We start from the raw sequence: 22577 nt of genomic DNA on the forward strand, positions 1-22577 counted from the left end.
GGTTGATAGAGGTGTAGAGGCTCACCACATCAAAAGAAACCAGCAGCGTATGTGTCGTCACTTGCACATTAGCAATCTTATTCAGAAAATCACCAGTGTCTCGTACATATGATTTTGCCCCAACAGCATAACATCTCAGTATCTTATCTAAGAAGATGGCCAAATTTGAGAACACTGACTCCCTCCCGGACACTATGGGTCTCCCAGGGGGATTCTGTAAGCTTTTATGAATTTTAGGTAACACATATATCAATGGTGTCTTGGGCTGTGTGATCAGTAGATATTTGTACAGGGCTTCATCAATCAGACCCCTTGACAGGGCTCCATCCAATAATCCTGTGATGACCTTAATAACCTCAAACTTGGGGTCATGATTGAGTCTCCTATATACCAGGGAGTCTCCTAATTGTCTCAATATCTCGGAGATGTACCATTGGGTGTCCATCACAACCACGGCTCCCCCCTTGTCGGCCGGTTTGACCGTGAGGGAGCCGTTGTTGCAAAGTTCACCCAACGCACACATCTCCGCAGACGTCATGTTAGGATGTCTGAGGCCTCCCACAGTTATGGACTCCTTCAGTGTCTCAATGTCAGCCCTCACTGCATTGATATATGTGTCAATGGCTGGATTCTTAATCTGTGGTGTGAAGTCCCCCTTGGCGTATAAGCCTACACCGCGAAGGGAGAGTTCACACCCACGCTGGGTATCGACATTATTCATTTGTCTATCGGTTTCAGAAAACCACACCTTTAACTTAAGACTTCTAAAAAATTTTTGCAGGTCTACTTCTAATTGGAACCAGTCCACTCCCACCGCGGGACAAAAAGATAGACCTTTAGATAGAAGATCGGTCTGTGCATTGGTCAGTTCATGGGAAGATATATTTACCACTATGGATTCTTTTTCCTTGCTGGCCGATTCCTTACACTCCGTTGTTCTTTTTCTCCATTTGAATTGTCTCCGCCCACCACGTCTGGTCCTTTTGGATCCATAGCAGGGCCTAAAAAATCATCATGCTGCTGTGTGACTTGAATGGCTCCTTCATCATTGGTAGGTACCATTTTCCTCCTAGGGTTGGAGTTATTCCATTTGTTGTTATTGGAATTACCAGAGAATGGTTGACGTCTCTGTCCTTTTGGTTCTTGCCAGGTATAGACATTACCTCGTCTATAGTCCTCTTCATCCCGCTGCCATTTGCGTCGTTTGATCGCTTCTTGTTCTTTCCTGTATTTATCCAAATAGGTGGAGCAACTGGTCAAATATGTATCAAAGTCCTGTACAGGGAGGGCTTCCTTGAGCCTAATCAGAGCTCCTTCAAAGTGCTCACGTACCGTGCCCAATTCATATTGCAGGAACTCCAAATTCAATAGTATCACATCAAGGGCGTATTTGTTTGAAATTTGTGTAAATTTATGCGCAAACTTACTGTCCGCTGGAAACAGACTTGGTTTCAATTGGGAGCGCATTCCCCTTGGGATTCTGTGCGACTTATAGTATTCCGCTAGAGTCGCCAGATGCAGCTCCATAGATGCCAGTCGTTTACCATCCGCCTCATAGCCTTTTTTCAGCTCTGTAACTGACGGGGTGGACAAAAACGTGCAGTCGCTCACCAGATCTTCTTCTTTTTCTATTCCAGGATGTTTTTTTTCTATTCCAGGATGTTTTGATTAACTTGATGAACTTTTATCTTGGTATTGGATGGAGCCACCCTAGTCCTTGGATAAGGATCTGATTCTGAAATTACATGTGGACGCATATGGGACGACGTCAGACGGCCTGGGATCAGTACATGATTGCACTATATGTCCAACATTGTTTTATATTGTACTTATAGATTGCTGATGTATGCGCGTCTCTGACCACACATTTGAGGGTCAGTGACTTGACATACACGCTATCTTGAATTTGTGTATGCTGATGGGATGAGTGTGTCCCATGACAGCCACATTACATGAAGTTATTGGTGATGGCAAAGGGAGACGACATAATCGCCTGAGCTAATGGCTGGGCTTGATTTTCCTCCCCCTTAGCCATTTCCAACCATACTGTTAGTCTGGATTTGTGCGCATGTATTTGCCCTGGCCGCGCTGGGCTCGTCCGCTTGTCTAGGCTTGTTTACGTCGCCATGGTGACGGCGGGGTCCCGCCTGCGACGTGACGTGCGCTGAACCACATGGTCTGGCCTCCCTCCCCCAGCAGCTGCGGCTCCTGCGTGCGTTCCGGTGGATGACGCTGCGGTCCATTGGAGCGTGACGTGGGGGCGTGGCGCTGTCGGGGGCGCGGCCAGAGCTGTCGGGTCCGGCGCATGCGCACTGCCGACTGGGGGACGCTAACGCTGAAGGCATGGCGATGTTGACAAGCATAATGTGCGTAGATGGTGAGCTCCCTCCAATTTTTAATACGGTTCAGCTGCAACTGCAGCATATGATTTTAACTCTGTGTGTACTGCACTGTATGATGGTCACTGTATAAAAAGGGGCTTGGATCCTCTATACATTATGTATTGTATATGTACTATAACTGCTGTGCACATCACTTATCTTTTTATGAATAAGATGTACACCTTTGATGCACATAAATGTGAAAAAGTATTATGTTTATTATATCTGAACACCATGTGACTATGCATTCCCAGGTCATGTGACCTGATTGGTAACAGGTGTAATCACTGATTGTCACTCACTTGTCTATGTAGTGTGGGTATATATACCCAGTTATTTGCACTGTTATGTAGCTTGATAAAGGCCTCATTGAGTAGGCCGAAACGTCGCTTGGATTAAAGTTTGGGGTCTTCACCCGTACACTAGAAGCTGGAAGTGCTGCCTCGTTTTTTCGTCTACTATATACCGTGGAGGAGCGGCCTGCCTCTGTGGGGATTTGCACCCAGTCCATTGGCTCTGACTGTGCTGCTGCACTATTTGTGTTTTATATATATATATATATACAAAGTGTTTGCCAAAGCATAGGAACGCCGCCTCCTCCTCAGCTCGTATGCATCGGCAAACGTATCTGTTACTGCAGAGTAGAAATCTCGTCTTGCAGCGCCGCATACACTGACTTGCGTGTAATCTGACAGCAGCGCAATGCTTCTGTCAGAATACACATCAGTGCTGCAGCTATTCGATCAGTTGGTCCACCTGGAAGGTAAAAAAAAAAAAGAAAAAACCAGGCCACAACGCAATAATTTTATTAACTTTGCAACAGAACATGTAAACTTTAACTTTTTTAACTGAACATTAACCTTTTTGCTTACTGGTGTGTTTTTTTTTTTTTTTACCTTTATAGAACAAACCTCTCCTTCCCCATGGGTCAATGTGCAAAGTGCAAATCGCCCAAAGATGTGGCGAAGTGCGTTATGCACTTTGTCCCATGTGAAAGGAGACGTTTGCAGCAGCAGTGAGTGAATGGGCCCTCATAGCCCTGTGTGCCTATCCTGGTGAGATGATCCCTATGCTAATAGTGTACCTGTGAGTGGTACTTCCGGAAACACTCTCCAAAGCATAGGGCAGGGTGGTCAGGACAGTCAGGACAGAAATAGCGGGTGTCACACCTTATTCCACTCCTGCTACAGACACGACATCTTTTTCGGGGTGACGGTTGGGTTGAGGTACCAGGAACGACATTGGGGAAATGTCGCTCGTGTAGACGGCTCACTACACTGGTGGATGGGGCCACGGAACCTCCTGGGTACAGGAGGTTCTCGATGATCTCTTCCTGAAGTTTGAGGAAGGATCCAGTTCTCCCAGCCTTACTGTAGAGAACAAAACTATTATACAGAGCCAATTGAATTAAATATACAGACACCTTCTTATACCGGCGTCTGGTTCTGCGGGAAACTAAATACGGAGACAACATCTGGTCATTGAAGTCCACCCCTCCCATGTGAAGGTTATAGTCGTGGACTGAGAGGGGCTTTTCAATGACACAGGTTGCTCGCTCAATTTGTATTGTCGTGTCTGCGTGAATGGAGGAGAGCATGTAAACGTCATGCTTGTCTCTCCATTTCACCGCGAGCAGTTCTTCGTTACACAGTGCGGCCCTCTGCCCCCTTGCAAGACGGGTGGTAACGAGCCGTTGGGGGAAGCCCGCCCGACTAGTTCAACAAATGCCTAAAGAGGGCCACACTTGTGTAAAAATTGTCCACATGAAGATGGTACCCCTTGCCGAATAAGGGTGACACCAAGTCCCAAACTGTCTTCCCACTGCTCCCCAGGTAGTCAGGGCAACCGACCGGCTCCAGGGTCTGATCTTTTCCCTCATAGACACGAAATTTGTGGGTATAGCCTGTGGCCCTTTCACAGAGCTTATACAATTTGACCCCATACTGGGCGCGCTTGCTTGGGATGTATTGTTTGAAGCCAAGGTGCCCGGTAAAATGTATCAGGGACTCGTCTACGCAGATGTTTTGCTCTGGGGTATACAAATCTGCAAATTTCTGGTTGAAATGGTCTATGAGGGGCCGAATTTTGTGGAGCCGGTCAAAAGCAGGGTGGCCTCTGGGACGGGAGGCGGTGTTGTCACTAAAGTGCAGGAAACGCAGGATGGCCTCAAAACGTGCCCTGGACATAGCAGCAGAGAACTTGGGCATGTGATGAATTGGGTTCGTGGACCAATATGACCGCAATTCATGCTTTTTTGTCAGGCCCATGTTGAGGAGGAGGCCCAGAAAAGTTTTCATTTCGGAAACTTGGACTGGTTTCCACCGGAAAGGCTGGGCATAAAAGCTTCCCGGGTTAGCAGTGATAAATTGTGTGGCATACCTGTTTGTTTCGGCCACAACTATGTCTAAGAGCTCCGCAGTCAAGAACAGCTAAAAAAATCCCAGGGCCGAACCGATCTGAGCTGTCTCAACCCGAACTCCAGACTGGGCAGTGAAAGGGAAAACTACAGGTGCGGCTGAAGTTGGGGACTGCCAATCAGGGTTTGCCAGCACCTCAGGGATTCTAGGGGCTCTACGGGCACGTCTTTGCGGTGGCTGCGACGGGGTCACTACTGCACGTGCCACCGTACCAGCTTCAACTGCCCTTCTGGTGCTCGCTACTTCACCAGGTTGTACGGCAGTGCTGGTACTAGGTCCAGGGAGGGCTGGGCTGCTGGTGTATGCCTCACCACGTAATCCGACAGCACCAGCCCCACTCTGCTGCTCTTGAAGCGGATCCTGCGCAACCTGTGGTCTAGCGACACGGGGCCGGGTACGCCTGGTGCTATCAGGGACCTCAGCCTCCTCGTCCGAACTTTGGGTCAGAGAGCCACTGCTTTCTACAGGTTCGTATTCTGACCCGCTGGATTCATCAGATGAGGGTTTCCACTCCTCATCCGACTGGGTCAGAAGCCTGTAGGCCTCTTCAGAGGAATACCCCCTGTTTGACATTTTGGGCAACTAAATTTAGGGGTATTCCCTGAGACTACCCAAGAAAAAAAAGCAAGCCTGTCTTACAAAGGGGAGGCTAGCGAAGTACCGGAGGCCGCTGCAGTTGATAAAAAATATCAAAACTGATTTTTTTTTTTATCGCCGCAGTGCGTGTAAAGTGAATGTGCAGTGATCAAAAAAAAAATTTTTTGTCACTGCGGTGGGGCGGGCGTGGGTGAACGCACGTGTGGGCGACCGATCAGGCAAACACTGCGTTTTGGGTGGAGGGCGAACTAAAGTGACACTAGTACAATTATAGATCTGACCGTGATCAGTTTTGATCACTTCCAGATACTATAAAAGTACAAATGCTGATTAGCGATACGCTAATCAGCGAATAACGGACTGCGGTGCGGTGGGCTGGGCGCTAACTACCTAACCAAGGGGCCTAAACTATACCTAAAACCTAACGGTCAATACCAGTGAAAAAAAAGTAACAGTTTACACTGATCACTTTTTTTTTCTTTCACTAGTGATTGACAAAGGGGTGATAAAAGGGTTAATTGGGGTTCAGGGGGGTGATCTGGGGCTAAAGTGTGCTGTTTGGTGTACTCACTGTGTAGCCTGCTCCTCTGCTGGATCCAACCGACGAAAAGAACCAGCAGAGGAGCAGGCAGCCATATAACAGATCATATTTACAAATATGATCTGTTATCTGGCGCTGTGATAGTTTTTTTTGAAAATCATCAGCTTGCCAGCCGCGATCATTGGCTGGCAAGCTGATGACCAAATGGTCCCTGACGAAATGCCGGCCCGAACTGCGCATGCGCGGGCCGCATAGCGCGTCATCTCGCGTCATCTCTTGTACATGACTCAACGTTACCCTCCCATCAAGACGTGCAGTTACTCAGGGAGACATTAGGATCTGTTTCTCCCCTCTCCTCCTCTGGCTTTCCCTCGTTCCCTGCGGACTGAGATCATAGCCAACTGAAGAGGGGAAGGCTGCTTTATCTTGGTACATCTGAGGCTGTATAGCAGCTAGAGATGTGAGCCTGTTCTTCTAAAGCAGGGACCAGCAACCTCCGGCACTCCAGGTGGCCTGAAACTACAAGTCTCAGAATGCTCCATTTACTTTTACAGAAGTTAAAAGAACTGCTGAGCATGTTTCCATGCTGGGAGTTGTAGTTTCGCATCAGCTGGAGTGCTGAAGGTTGCTGATCCTTGGTCTAAAGCTTTTAAACAAAATTAGGAGATGCAGCCTTAAAATCGGGTATGTAGTCAAAACTGAATGTATATGATATATTCTTGACTACTGAAGTGCCACTCTGCAAGGAAGTATGATATCATCTTTGACAAGGAATGAGTTGAAGGGGTTATCCCATGATTAATGTAAAAAAATCAAAATCAAAGCTAGAACCAGCCCTGTACCTCACATGGATGCAGATATCTCCACATTCATTGCTCTCCTAGATGTATATCAAGCTGATAGCTCAAGAGGAGTGTCTTTTCTGCTGCAGCTCAGGGGGCGTGTCTCAACTCCCCCTACCACAGCTCAGGGGGCGTGTCTCAGCTCCCCCTGTCGCAACTCAAGAGGCAGTTGAAGAATGTGCTCATACAGACACATTTTATTGAATAACTCAGTGGCTACACTAAATTTTTTAATAACATGCAGTTGTAAAGTATTCAGATGCTGGTTTGAAAACTGTAGAATATTTTGTGGGACAACCCCTTTAACCACTTCAGCCCCCCTAGCTTAAACACCCTAATTGACCAGACTACTTTTTACAATTCTGCACTACACTACTTTCACCGTTTATTGCTCGGTCATGCAACTTGAATTTATTGTTCTACATGTCTTTGATAAAAAAAAAAAAAATGTTTGGGTAAAAAAAAAAAAAATGGTTTGGGTAAAAGTTATAGCGTTTACAAACTATGGTACAAAAATGTGAATTTCCGCTTTTTGAAGCAGCTCTGACTTTCTGAGCACCTGTCATGTTTCCTGAGGTTCTACAATGCCCAGACAGTAGAAAAACCCCACAAATGACCCAATTTCAGAAAGTAGACACCCTAAGGTATTCGCTCATGGGCATAGTGAGTTCATAGAACTTTTTATTTTTTGTCACAAGTTATCGGAAAATGATTATTATTATTATTTTTTTTACAAAGGGGTCACTTGTGGGGTAGTTATACTGCCCTGGCATTTTAGGGGCCCGAATGCGTGAGAAATAGTCTGTAATCCAAATGTGTAAAAAATGCCCTGTAAAATCCTAAAAGTACTCATTGGAATGTGGGCCCCTTTTCCCACCTAGGCTGCAAAAAAGTGTCACACATGTGGTATCGCCGTACTCAGGAGAAGTTGGGCAATGTGTTTTGGGGTGTCTTTACATACCCATGCTGGGTGAGAGAAATATCTCTATAATGACAACTTTGTAAAAAAAAAAAAAAAATGGGAAAAGTTGACTTTTAGAGAGATATTTCTCTCACCCAGCATGGGTATATGTAAAAATACACCCCAAAACACATTGCCCTACTTCTCCTGAGTACGGCGATACCACATGTGTGACACTTTTTTGCAGCCTAGGTGCGCAAAGGGGCCCAAATTCCAATGAGTATCTTTTAGGAGGGCATTTGGAGTCCAGACTTCTTCTCACGCTTTAGGGCCCCTAAAATGCCAGGGCAGTATAAATGCCCCACATGTGACCCCATTTTGGAAAGAAGACACCCCAATGTATTCCTTGAGGGGGCATTTTTTTTTTCTCACAAAGTCTCCCTTTCCGCTAACTTGTGACAAAAAATAAAATTTTACATGAACTCGCCATGCCCCTCACAAAATACCCTGGGGTGTCTTCTTTCCAAAATGGGGTCACATGTGGGGTATTTATACTGCCCTGGCATTTTAGGGGCCCTAAAGCGTGAAAAGAAGTCTGGAATATAAATGTCTAAAAATTTTTACGCATTTAGATTCCGTGAGGGGTATGGTGAGTTCATGTGAGATTTTATTTTTTTTGTCACAAGTTAGTGGAATGAGAAAATGTAAGAAAAAAAAAAATCTATTTCCGCTAACTTGTGCCCAAAAATTTTCTGAATGGAGCCTTACAGGGGGGTGATAAATGACAGGGGGGTGATCACCCCATATAGACTCCCTGATCACCCCCTATTCAGACGTCCATATGTGTTTTGCGGATCCGATCCGTGGATCCGCAAAACACATACGGACCTCTGTATGGAGCCAGCCTTACAGGGGGGTGATCAATGACGGGGGGATGATCAGGGAGTCTATATGGGCTATATGTCATTGATCACCCCCCTGTAAGGCTCCATTCAGACATCCGTATGTGTTTTGCGGACCTGCGGATCCATAGATCGGATCCGCAAAACACATACCGACGTCTTACAGGTGGGTGATTAATGACAGGGGGGTGATCAGGGAGTCTATGTGGGGTGATTGGGGGGGGGTGTAGTGTAGTGTAGTGGTGTTTGATGCTACTTATTACAGAGCTGCCTGTGTCATCTGGTGGTCGATCCAAGCAAAAGGGACCACCAGAGGACCAGGTAGCAGGTATATTAGACGCTGTTATCAAAAACAGCGTCTAATATACCTTTTAGGGGTTAAAAAATATTGCATCTACAGCCTGCCAGCGAACGATCGCCGCTGGCAGGCTGTAGATCAGCTAGTTTCCGTTCCTGTGAACGCGCGCGCACGTTCACAGGAAGTCTCGCGAGATGAAGCGCCGGCGCGTGCAGGAGGAATAACATGGCCGCCGCAAAGACGCAATCCTGTGTGGCGGTCCTGGGGTGGTTAACCCCTTCCGGACATAGAGCGTACAGGTACGCCCTTATGTCCCAGTACTTAAGGACACAGGGCGTACCTGCACGTTCTATGTATTTCCGATCACCGCCGCGCGGTGGTCAGAACCCGGTGCCTGCTCAAATCATTGACTGGCACCTGGGGACAATGCTGCGCCGGGGGGTCCTGTGACCCCCGCCCCCCATGTAGGCTATCGCAGCAAACTGCTGCGTTTCCGGGTTATTCGGGTCTCTGGGGACCCGATAACCCAGAACAGGATGGTGATCGGTGGTGTGATAATACACCACCAATCACCATCCTGCAATTCTGAGAGGTGATGTGACAACACCACTCAGGATCGCCTCTCATTGGTCAGCTGGGCATTTGAAATTAGAGCAGCTGCATCGGATCTCCAGCCAGCACCCCCATCTGTAAAGAGCTCAGGATCCAGTGATTGTCCTCCAGCACCCCATCTGTGCCCCCAGGTGTTTAGAGAAAGGTTAGGTTAGGCAGGGATATTCAGGGAAAGTTAGTAGAATAGAAAAAAATAAAAATAAAAAGTTTTTGATTGCATCACCCTAAATCGGGTGTCTGTGTGACCCTAGACCCCCGAGGGGTGTTGCAGCTTGCCCCCCCCCCCCCCCCCCCAACTTTTTTCTGGGCGCAAGCATTTTTTTTTTTTTTTTTTGCGCGTACGCTGACTGTGGCCGGCACTCTTAGGGTCCAGCCACTGTTGGCGCATTGCACACCCAACCGCTGATTTAACTTCGGACGGTTGATCAGCGATTTTGAATGTTTTTTTCTCATTTTTTGCCCTTTTTTGTTTTTGTCTGTTAGGTTTAGGGTAAGTTCGCGAACACCCGTGCCCAACCCCCCCCCCCCCCCCACACCAAATAAAGTTTAACGCACACACACGTGCGCACACACACACACACACCCCTATGGCCCGCCGGATGTTCTCGGCCGAGGAGGCATACGTCCAGCTTGCCTCCGAGTCCGAGAGCCCCAGTGAGGACGAGCAAGGGGACTTCCATGCTAGGGACCCTGTGACCCACACTAGTACGAGCAGCTCTGGGGCTCGTACTAGTTTTCCGGCCCACCAGGTAAGCCCACCGGAGCCCCCCTGCCGGTGAACTTGCATGGTATAACCCAGAGCGTTTTGAGCCTATGATTCTTGATTTTGAAGGCCAACCAGGAATCCAGATTTCCAAAGTGGGCTTCACTGAATATGATTACTTTAGTCTTTTTTTTTTCAGTGACCACTTTGTAAATCTAATGGTGGAGCAAACAAACCTGTACCAACAGTTTGTTGCTCAACACCCGGGCTCCTTTTTGGCTAGGCCCGGTGGCCGGACTCCGGTCAGTGCAGCCGAGATGAGGACGTTTTGAGGCCTCGTGCTGCACATGGGCCTAGTCAAGAAATCTAGTGTCAGGCATTACTGGAGTGGGTAAGTCCTCTACCAGGCCCCACTGTACAATACGGCCATGACACGCTCCCGGTTTGAGGCCACCCGGAAATGCCTGCATTATGCAGATAATGCAGCATGTCTCCCCCCCCTCCCCCCAAGGTGATCCTGCCTATGAGTGCCTGTACAAAATCAGGCCGGTCATCGATCACTTTGGGGACAAATTTGTACAGGCCTATGTACCTGGAAGGGAGGTCATGGTTGAAGGGGAGACTCATTTTCCACCAGTATGTTCCCTCAAAGAAGGCGAGGTATGGCGTGAAGCTGTACAAACTTTGTAAGAGTACCTCAGGGTACACTTACAAGTTTAGTGTGTATGAGGGGCGAGATTCCCGTATTGAACACCCAGAATGTCCTCCCACTTTGGGTGTTAGCTAGAAACTTGAGTGGGACCTTAATCACCTACTGCTAGATAAAGGTTACCACCTGTACGTGGATAACTTTTATACTAATATCCCCTTGTTCCAGTCCTTCGCCGCCAGATCCACGTCCGCTTGTGGGACCGTGCAGAAAAATCAACGCGCCTCCCTACCCACCCCCTCCAGGTATCTATTCCCAATGGTTCGACTCGTGCCCTTACCAGTGGAAACCTGTTGCTGGTCAGCTAGAAGCTCCATAAAAGCAACCCCAACTAAGAAACTTCACCCCTCAAGGTATTCAAAACTGATTTTACAATTTTTATTAACCCTTTAGGTGTTCCTCAACAGTTTATGGCAAATGGAGATGACATTTCTGAATTTCTATTTTTTGTAACCTTGCCACACAATAATGTAATATAGATAAACCAAAAATCATATGTGCTCTAAAAATAGTCCCAACAAAACTGCGACCTTATCCCATAGTTTCCAAAATGGGGTAACCTTTATGGAGTTTCTACTCTAGGGGTGCATCAGGGGGCTTCAAATGGGACATGGGGTAAATAAACCAGTCCCGCAAAATCTGCCTTCCAAAAACCACACTGCACACCTTTCCCTCTACGCCTTACTATGTGCCCGTACAGTAGTTTACGGCCACATATGGGGTGTTTTTGCAAACTACAGAATCGGGCCAATAAATATAGCATTTTGTTTGGCTCTTAACCCTTGCTTTGTTACTGGAAAAAATAGATTAAAATGAAATTTGAGAATTTAAATTCTTTGGCACATTTTCCATCTCCATTTGCCAATAACTCTTGTGCAACACCTAAAGGGTTAACAAAGTTTGTAAAATCAGTTTTGAATACCTGAGGGATGTAGTTTCTTAGATGGGGGTCTCTTTTATGGAGTTTCTACTTTAGGGGTGTATCAGGGGGACTTCAAATGGGACATGGTGTAAATAAACCAGTCCAGCAAAATCTGCCTTCCAAAAACCATACAGCGCACCTTTCCCTGTACGCCCTACTGTGTGCCCGTACAGTAGTTTACAGACACATATGGGGTGTTTCTGCAAACTACAGAATCGGGGCAATAAATATAGCATTTTGTTTGTGGCTGTTAACCCTTGCTTTGTTACTGGAAAAAATGGATTAAAATTGAAAATTTGCCAAAAAATCTAAATTCTAAAATTTGATCTCCATTTGCCAATAACTCTTTTGCAGCACCTAAAGGGTTAACGACGTTTGTAAAATCAGTTTTGAATACCTTGAGGGGTGTAGTTTCTAGAATGGGGTCATTTTTGGTGGTTTCTGTTATGTAAGCCTCACAAAGTGACTTCAGACCTGAACTGGTCCCTAAAAATTTGGGTTTTTGAAAATTTCGTAAATTTCTAGATTTGCTTCTGAACCTCTAAGCCTTGTAACGTCCCCAAAAACTAAAATGTCATTCCCAAAATGATCCAAACATGAAGTATTCATATGTGGGGGTGTAAAGTAATAACTATTTTTTGAGTTATCTCTATGTATTATAGAAGTAGAGAAATTGAAACTTGGAAATGTGCAATTTTTCAAAAATTTGGGTAAACTTTTTTTTTTTTTATAAATAAGTGATTTTTATTTTTTTTACTTCATTTTACCAGTGTCATGAAGTACAATATGTGACGAAACAGTCTCAGAATGGCCTGGATAAGTCAAAGTGTTTTAAAGTTATCACCACTTAAAGTTACACTGGTCAGATTTGCAAGAAATGGCCAAGTCCTTAAAGGGGTTGTCCCACTTCATAAAATAGGTTTTATCTAATCTATTTACCCCCACACAACATATCTTCCTATCCATGTTATTATCCAAAAGCTACCTTTCATTCAAAAAATCATGTAAAGCGATTCCTTTGTTGTTTTCTGTATCCCATGGATACGGCCTCTTTCGTCCGGCCGCATCGCTGTGCCGCGCCTGCGCACAACGGCTGAACAAGTACTCGGGCCGCCTCTCCATTCCTACAAGTACGCGCACGCCCGCGCATGCGCAAATACAGCAGGCGGGTGCCGGTGACGCGTTATACTACCCTACCTCGTGAGATTTCCCTACCCTCTGACTTCCTGTCGCATGAGCGATGACGTCGGGGGGCGTGTCTCACTTTTCTCCATCTGCGCATGCCCAAAAGGACACTCTAGTGAAAAGCTCAAGGCTGAACTTAGCAGCACGCCGGGAACCTGCGCATGCGTCTGGGAGCCAAGGTAGGGAAAAATCACGGGTCAGTGCGCAAGCGCAGTTAACTCATTAAAATCCACCCGATATACGCGCCTGCGCAATGTGATGGTAGGGGAAAATTACGTCCCAGTGCGCAAGCGCCGAGGGTAAGCATGAATATCCATGCCAAAAGCACTTTTAACCCTTTGCAGGAGCTATTCTCATATTGGTTCTTGACTGATTGTCCTCCTATATATAGGTTCTATTATATAGGGGGTCTGTCTGCACAGTATATGGGGGGGGGGGGGGGGGTCTGTCTGCACAGTATATTTGGGGGTCTGTCTGCACAGTATATTTGGGGGTCTGCCTGCACAGTATATTTGGGGGGCTGCCTGCACAGTATATGGGGGGGGGGGGTCTGTCTGCACAGTATATTTGGGGGGCTGTCTGCACAGTATATAGGGGGGCTGTCTGCGCAGTATATGGGGGGGCTGTCAGCGCAGTATATAGGGGGCTGTCTGCACAGTATATAGGGGGCTGTCTGCTCAGTATATGGGGGGGGGCTGTCTGCACAGTATATTTGGGGGTCTGTCTGCGCATTAAATGGGGGGGGCTGTCTGCGCAGTATATGGGGGAATCTGTCTGCGCAGTATATTGGGGTCTGTCTGCGCAGTATATGGGGGGGCTGTCTGCGCAGTATATGGGGGGGCTGTATGCGCAGTGTATTGGGGGGCTGTCTGCGCAGTATATGGGGGGGCTGTCTGCGCAGTATATGGGGGGCTGTCTGTGCGGTACAGTATATTGGGGGATGTATGTGCAGCATATTTTGGGGGGCAGTGTATTATATTTGTGGCCTGTGTGTTAGATGTGTACAACCCTAATTTAATAAATACTACGAAACTGCAGCCATCTCGTCACTTGGAGAAGGATGAGAAGCGGCCCCCATCCAGAGGCACACATCTGCCACCAGATCCGTCGCTCACTGGATTCTGTAATCAACGTCTGCTGTGTATGTGTGCACCGTCCGTCTGCTGTGTATATGTGCACCGTCCGTCTGCTGTGTATGTGCGCACCGTCCGTCTGCTGTGTATGTGTGCACCGTCAGTCTGCTGTGTATGTGTGCACCGTCCGTCTGCTGTGTATGTGTGCACCGTCAGTCTGCTGTGTATGTGTGCACCGTCAGTCTGCTGTGTATGTGTGCACCGTCAGTCTGCTGTGTATGTGTGCACCGTCAGTCTGCTGTGTATGTGTGCACCGTCAGTCTGCTGTGTATGTGTGCACCGTCCGTCTGCTGTGTATGTGCGCACCGTCCGTCTGCTGTGTATGTGCGCACCGTCCGTCTGCTGTGTATGTGCGCACCGTCCGTCTGCTGTGTATGTGCGCACCGTCCGTCTGCTGTGTATGTGCGCACCGTCCGTCTGCTGTGTATGTGCGCACCGTCCGTCTGCTGTGTATGTGCGCACCGTCCGTCTGCTGTGTATGTGCGCACCGTCCGTCTGCTGTGTATGTGTGCACCGTCAGTCTGCTGTGTATGTGTGCACCGTCCGTCTGCTGTGTATGTGTGCACCGTCCGTCTGCTGTGTATATGTGCACTGTCAGTCTGCTGCACTGCGTCTGTTCTGCCATTTGCTCTAACAATTTTAATTTTTTTTTTTGTGTCACATCTCTGACCAGCATGTTCTCCTATGGAACACGAAGTACCTGAAGTGGAATGAAGAAGCCCATGTGTGAGGCCCGCGCCCTGGCGGGAGCATTGAAGGGGCATCTGACAGGTGACGAGCTGCTCCTGTGTACTGTGATCACCGCGAGTTCAGAGGTCGGCAACCATAGGCCGTCCACATGCTGTGAATTACATCTCCCATCATGCTGGTAAAGTATTATGGGAGGTGTAGTCCAAAACATCTGGAATACCAAATGCGTATGAATGAAAAGCATGGTGTGTGACTGGTCAGTAACAAGGGTTGAAGCCTTGACGTGGCGTTACTGCTCACATGTGTATCCATGTGCCAATTCAACCAATGTGAGTGACTGTAACTAATACTGATTAGGTAACTATAAATACTGTGACAATGGAGAATTAAACGACTGTATCTCCTACACACTGCTTACACTGCGACTGTATCTCCTACACACCGCTTACACTGTGACCGTATCTCCTACACACTGCTTACACCGTGACCGTATCTCCTACACACTGCTTACACTGTGACCGTATCTCCTACACACTGCTTACACTGTGACCGTATCTCCTACACACTGCTTACACTGTGACCGTATCTCCTACACACTGCTTACACTGTGACCGTATCTCCTACACACCGCTTACACCGTGACTGTATCTCCTACACACCGCTTACACCGTGACCGTATCTCCTACACACTGCTTACACCGTGACCGTATCTCCTACACACCGCTTACACCGTGACCGTCTCTCCTACACACCGCTTACACCGTGACCGTCTCTCCTACACACCGCTTACACCGTGACCGTATCTCCTACACACCGCTTACACCGTGACCGTATCTCCTACACACTGCTTACACCGTGACCGTATCTCCTACACACTGCTTACACCGTGACCGTATCTCCTACACACTGCTTACACCGTGACCGTATCTCCTACACACCGCTTACACCGTGACCGTATCTCCTACACACCGCTTACACCGTGACCGTATCTCCTACACACTGCTTACACTGTGACCGTATCTCCTACACACAGCTTACACTGTGACCGTATCTCCTACACACCGCTTACACCGTGACCGTATCTCCTACACACTGCTTACACTGTGACCGTATCTCCTACACACCGCTTACACCGTGACCGTATCTCCTACACACCGCTTACACCGTGACCGTATCTCCTACACACTGCTTACACTGTGACCGTATCTCCTACACACTGCTTACACTGTGACCGTATCTCCTACACACAGCTTACACTGTGACCGTATCACCTACACACTGCTTACACGGCCATAGAGGGACATATGTTCTGACCTTTCTGAGACCTGGGGGGATTTAAATGCGGTGTCTCAGAAGATATGTTGTAAGAACAGCAATTTTTTTTTTTAAACATTCATATTGTTCTTAACCTTACATCATGTTATGTTTTTTTTTTCCAACATTTAAACAGGTTACACAACGCTGATCTATCCAGGACGGCTTCAGGATGGACTATAAGAAGGAGGTTCAGTCCCGATTGGGTCCGGCGCACCCTCAGGGAGTACATATACAGCGGCCTTGGTTTACGACGACGCACAATGGCACAAAGAAGGTAAATTATATATATTTTTTAAAGAAATGTAAATGAAATGTAAAAAGAAATGTAATTTAAGGGACTGTCTGTAACAGCAGAGCGTTTGGCTACCCTGTTTTGGACAGCCAACTTATGGTGTAATGTAGACGTAGCATCGGACATGGATGGTGTTTTTAAAGGTAAATTTTTATTTCATTTTTTTCATACAGAACTAAGAGCAGCGCTCTGGAGACTGAACAACCTCCTGATGCGGAAAATGAATGGATCGCCAACGCCAGACCTCCTGTCCCTCATGCATCTGCTCGGGAGAATCCGGGTCCCCTACCGGATCCCTCTGCTCAACAGAGGCTCTTAGGTTGACATCAAAATTTAAGAGCCCTGCTGAGCAGGCAGAGATCCGGTAGGCCAAAGCAAAATGATTATGTGGCCCGTGTAGAGGTTGTTTCCAACACTGTAGAAGGTTTGGACGAACATCAGAAGGAGTTTAGTGCTGCCTTGATTCGCCGCTGGGAGGGAGCAGAGTCGGCGATCCAATGCAGCCCTAACTACCATTATGGGGTAAGCATAATCAATTTGGTGGACTCAATGACGCCCGAGCAGTTGCATGAGTTTAATATCATGCTTAGAGAATGTGTCACAGAAATTGGCCACGGCCCCCACAACCCCATCCCACACCAGTGACCATTACCGACAACCTTCCCATTCCCAGCCCCCGGGCAAGTGTTCCCTTCTGTCTCTTATTCTACTTCTCCGTCCCACCATTTTCCCCACCACCTCTACACATGCTCGGGTACCCTCCTCCTCAGACCCTTATACAACCCACAATTTCAACCTGCATCCTTTCCTGTGGACTGTATTTTTAGCTCAGAGAATAAAGAGGACAGGGGGGCTACCATTGCCAACCTCAAACCACCTACACGACAGTCCTACTCCACTAAAAAAATTTATTTTTTTGTATAGTATGTATATATATATATATATATATATATATATATATATATATATATATTTTTTTTTTATGGATATATTGTAATTTATAAAAAAATAAAAAAATGTATAGTTAACTTCGATGTATTTGTGTTTTCATTGGCCGGTACAGGGTAACAGTAACCTTTGGCACTACCGCTGTGGTGACATTACAACTACCATAGGGTCACTACTGTACGTTTATTGAAAAGCCCTTGGTATTTTTTTTTTCCCTAAACGACATTATTGCCAAAGGTGAACCATGAACAATACCATCAGTAATGAGCTATGTTTTGGCTCTTTATTGATCGTAGACCCTATGATTGCCACATGAACAGCAAAGGCTTGTTCGTCGTTCAATCTTGCCCCTTTTCATTTGAGCCCTTGTGGGAGTCACGGTCCATCAGCATCATCAGGAATTCATTAATAAATTGTAATTTAACAGTTTGATTAATGATTTCCCTATGACGCTATGACATAACTAGTGTGATTACCACAAGGGACACGCAAGGGACTAACTGCTGTTAAAGGGGTATCCCAATCAATGGTGGCATATTGCTTGAATATGCAACCATTGTCTGATAGGTGTGGGTACCACCGATGGGACACGCACCTATATTGAGAACGGAGCAGGTAGCGCTGTGGCTGGAGGACACCAGATTTAATGGGGTCCGTCGACCACTGTTTGCTAATCCACAACTCTCACATAGAGAAGAGTGGAGGACGGCAGAGCATGCGCATTGCGCCATACTCCAATTTCGGGGACCAGTTCTCAATATAGGTGCGGGGAACAGCAGCTATAAGACAATGGCATATCCAAGCGATATGCCCCTATTGTCTGAGATGAGAAAACTCATTTTAAGGCCTCTTTCACACGACTGTATTCCCTACAAGAGGGCCATATGTCCCGCACTGGCATTGATCATGCCAACAGGAGTACACACAATCCTAGATTACACTGATGCTGCGCAAGTCGAGCTTCAGGTGGGACTATTGTTTAGCACGAATAGAGAATAGATCATATGAATGCGGGACAATAGCCCATTGTGAGGCACAACATGAACAACATCAAGATGCCATGTGCTCCTGTACGCACGATCAATATCGCCCGTTAACTATCACTATACATGTTTTAGTGCATATAGTCGTGTACAAGAGTCCAAAAGGTGAGATACAGTCACGGTGTAAGCGGTGTGTAGGTGATACGGTCACAGTGTAAGCGGTGTGTAGGAGATACGGTCACAGTGTAAGCAGTGTGTAGGAGATACGGTCACGGTGTAAGCGGTGTGTAGGAGATACGGTCACGGTGTAAGCAGTGTGTAGGAGATACGGTCACGGTGTAAGCAGTGTGTAGGTGATACGGTCACGGTGTAAGCAGTGTGTAGGAGATACGGTCACGGTGTAAGCAGTGTGTAGGAGATACAGTCACAGTGTAAGCAGTGTGTAGGAGATACGGTCACAGTGTAAGCAGTGTGTAGGAGATACGGTCACGGTGTAAGCAGTGTGTAGGAGATACGGTCACGGTGTAAGCGGTGTGTAGGAGATACGGTCACGGTGTAAGCAGTGTGTAGGAGATACGGTCACAGTGTAAGCAGTGTGTAGGAGATACAGTCACGGTGTAAGCGGTGTGTAGGAGATACAGTCACGGTGTAAGCGGTGTGTAGGAGATACAGTCACGGTGTAAGCGGTGTGTAGGAGATACGGTCACGGTGTAAGCGGTGTGTAGGAGATACGGTCACGGTGTAAGCAGTGTGTAGGAGATACGGTCACAGTGTAAGCGGTGTGTAGGAGATACGGTCACGGTGTAAGTGGTGTGTAGGAGATACGGTCACAGTGTAAGCAGTGTGTAGGAGATACGGTCACGGTGTAAGTGGTGTGTAGGAGATACGGTCACGGTGTAAGCGGTGTGTAGGAGATACGGTCACGGTGTAAGCAGTGTGTAGGCGATACGGTCACAGTGTAAGCAGTGTGTAGGAGATACAGTCACGGTGTAAGCGGTGTGTAGGAGATACAGTCACGGTGTAAGCGGTGTGTAGGAGATACGGTCACGGTGTAAGCGGTGTGTAGGAGATACGGTCACGGTGTAAGCAGTGTGTAGGAGATACGGTCACAGTGTAAGCAGTGTGTAGGAGATACGGTCACGGTGTAAGTGGTGTGTAGGAGATACGGTCACGGTGTAAGCGGTGTGTAGGAGATACGGTCACGGTGTAAGCAGTGTGTAGGAGATACGGTCACAGTGTAAGCAGTGTGTAGGAGATACGGTCACGGTGTAAGTGGTGTGTAGGAGATACGGTCACAGTGTAAGCGGTGTGTAGGAGATACGGTCACGGTGTAAGCAGTGTGTAGGCGATACGGTCACAGTGTAAGCAGTGTGTAGGAGATACGGTCGTTTAATTCTCCATTGTCACAGTATTTATAGTTACCTAATCAGTATTAGTTACAGTCACTCACATTGGTTGAATTGGCACATGGATACACATGTGAGCAGTAACGCCACGTCAAGGCTTCAACCCTTGTTACTGACCAGTCACACACCATGCTTTTCATTCATACGCATTTGGTATTCCAGATGTTTTGGACTACACCTCCCATAATACTTTACCAGCATGATGGGAGATGTAATTCACAGCATGTGGACGGCCTATGGTTGCCGACCTCTGAACTCGCGGTGATCACAGTACACAGGAGCAGCTCGTCACCTGTCAGATGCCCCTTCAATGCTCCCGCCAGGGCGCAGGCCTCAAACATGGGCTTCTTCATTCCACTTCAGGTACTTCGTGTTCCATAGGAGAACATGCTGGTCAGAGATGTGACACCATTTTTTTTTATTAAAATGGTTAGAGCAAATGGCAGAACAGACGCAGTGCAGCAGACGGGGATTACAGAATCCAGTGAGAGACGGATCTGGTGGCAGGTGTGTCCTTCTGGATGGGGGCCGCTTCTCATCCTTCTCCAAGTGACGAGATGACTGCAGTTTCGTAGCAAAAAACATGCCATGGCATAGGAGATATAGGGAATTTTTATTTATTTTTTTGTTAAAATAGGGTTGTACACATCTAACACACAGGCCACAAATATAATACACTGCCCCCCCCCAAATATGCTGCACATACATCCCCCAATATACCGTACCACACAGACAGCCCCCCCCCCCATATACTGCACAGACAGCCCCCCCCCCCATATACTGCACAGACCTCCCTATATAATGAGCAGACACCCCCCCATATACTGCACAGACAGCCCCCCATATACTGCGCAGACAGCCCCCCATATACTGAGCAGACAGCCCCCCCATATACTACGCAGACAGCCCCCCCATATAATGCGCAGACAGCCCCCCCATATACTGCGCAGACAGCGCCACATATACTGCGCAGACAGCGCCACATATACTGCGCAGACAGCCCCCCCATATACTGTGCAGACAGCCCCCCCATATACTGTGCAGACAGCCCCTCCATATAATGTGCAGACAGCCCCCCCATATAATGCGCAGACAGCCCCCCATATAATGCGCAGACAGCGCCACATATACTGCGCAGACAGCCCCCCCATATACTGCGCAGACAGCCCCCCCATATACTGCGCAGACAGCCCCCCCATTTAATGCGCAGACAGCCCCCCCATTTAATGCGCAGACAGCCCCCCCATATACTGTGCGACAGCCCCCCAATACACTGCGCAGACAGCCCCCAAATACACTGCGCAGACAGCCCCCCAATACACTGCGCAGACAGCCCCCCAATACACTGCGCAGACAGCCCCCCAATACACTGCGCAGACAGCCCCCCATATACTGCGCAGACAGCCCCCCCCATTTAATGCGCAGACAGACCCCCCATATACTGTGCAGACAGCCCCTCCATATAATGTGCAGACAGCCCCCCCATATAATGCGCAGACAGCCCCCCATATAATGCGCAGACAGCGCCACATATACTGCGCAGACAGCCCCCCCATATACTGCGCAGACAGCCCCCCCATATACTGCGCAGACAGCCCCCCCATTTAATGCGCAGACAGCCCCCCCATTTAATGCGCAGACAGCCCCCCCATATACTGTGCGACAGCCCCCCAATACACTGCGCAGACAGCCCCCAAATACACTGCGCAGACAGCCCCCCAATACACTGCGCAGACAGCCCCCCAATACACTGCGCAGACAGCCCCCCAATACACTGCGCAGACAGCCCCCCATATACTGCGCAGACAGCCCCCCCCATTTAATGCGCAGACAGACCCCCCATATACTGTGCAGACAGCCCCCCCATATACTGCGCAGACAGCCCCCCCCATATACTGCGCAGACAGCCCCCCCATTTAATGCGCAGACAGCCCCCCCATTTAATGCGCAGACAGCCCCCCCATTTAATGTGCAGACAGCCCCCCCATTTAATGTGCAGACAGCCCCCTATATACTGCGCAGACAGACTCCCAAATATACTGTGCAGACAGCCCCCCAAATATACTGCGCAGGCAGCCCCCCAAATATACTGTGCAGACAGCCCCCCATATACTGTGCAGACAGCCCCCCAAATATACTGTGCAGGCAGCCCCCCAAATATACTGTGCAGACAGCCCCCCAAATATACTGTGCAGACAGACCCCCCCCCCCCCCATATACTGTGCAGACAGACCCCCCCATATACTGTGCAGACAGACCCCCCCCCATATACTGTGCAGACAGACCCCCTATATAATAGAACCTATATATAGGAGGACAATCAGTCAAGAACCAATATGAGAATAGCTCCTGCAAAGGGTTAAAAGTGCTTTTGGCATGGATATTCATGCATACCCTCGGCGCTTGCGCACTGGGACGTAATTTTCCCCTACCATCACATTGCGCAGGCGCGTATATCGGGTGGATTTTAATGAGTTAACTGCGCTTGCGCACTGACCCGTGATTTTTCCCTACCTTGGCTCCCAGACGCATGCGCAGGTTCCCGGCGTGCTGCTAAGTTCAGCCTTGAGCTTTTCACTAGAGTGTCCTTTTGGGCATGCGCAGATGGAGAAAAGTGAGACACGCCCCCCGACGTCATCGCTCATGCGACAGGAAGTCAGAGGGTAGGGAAATCTCACGAGGTAGGGTAGTATAACGCGTCACCGGCACCCGACCTCTATGACAGGGAGCGGGACCTTAGGGGTTAACTGCCGCTGATCGCAGCCCCCTATCATAGAGGTCGGGTGCCGGCTATTTCA

General features: G+C 48.1%; 1 protein-coding gene across 4 annotated transcripts in view; it reads left to right on the forward strand.

Annotated features, from left to right (window-relative positions):
- The window catches only part of MUS81 (MUS81 structure-specific endonuclease subunit), a 391902-nt gene that overhangs the window by 139502 nt on the left and 229823 nt on the right, over positions 1 to 22577 (forward strand). Inside the window, exons 2-3 of one of the 4 annotated variants that reach the window (XM_044271087.1) lie at positions 782 to 863; positions 996 to 1051. The exons of 2 other annotated variants lie outside the window; for them this stretch is intronic. The gene's annotated coding sequence lies outside the window, so the exon portion shown is untranslated. Of the gene's footprint in view, positions 1 to 781; positions 864 to 995; positions 1052 to 14851; positions 14915 to 16283; positions 16425 to 22577 lie in introns of those variants that run through there. One more of the 4 variants, XM_044271084.1, reaches the window with a different exon arrangement.

The sequence above is a fragment of the Bufo gargarizans genome, chromosome 10 (genome assembly GCF_014858855.1).
Source record: "Bufo gargarizans isolate SCDJY-AF-19 chromosome 10, ASM1485885v1, whole genome shotgun sequence".
NCBI lineage: Eukaryota > Metazoa > Chordata > Amphibia > Anura > Bufonidae > Bufo > Bufo gargarizans.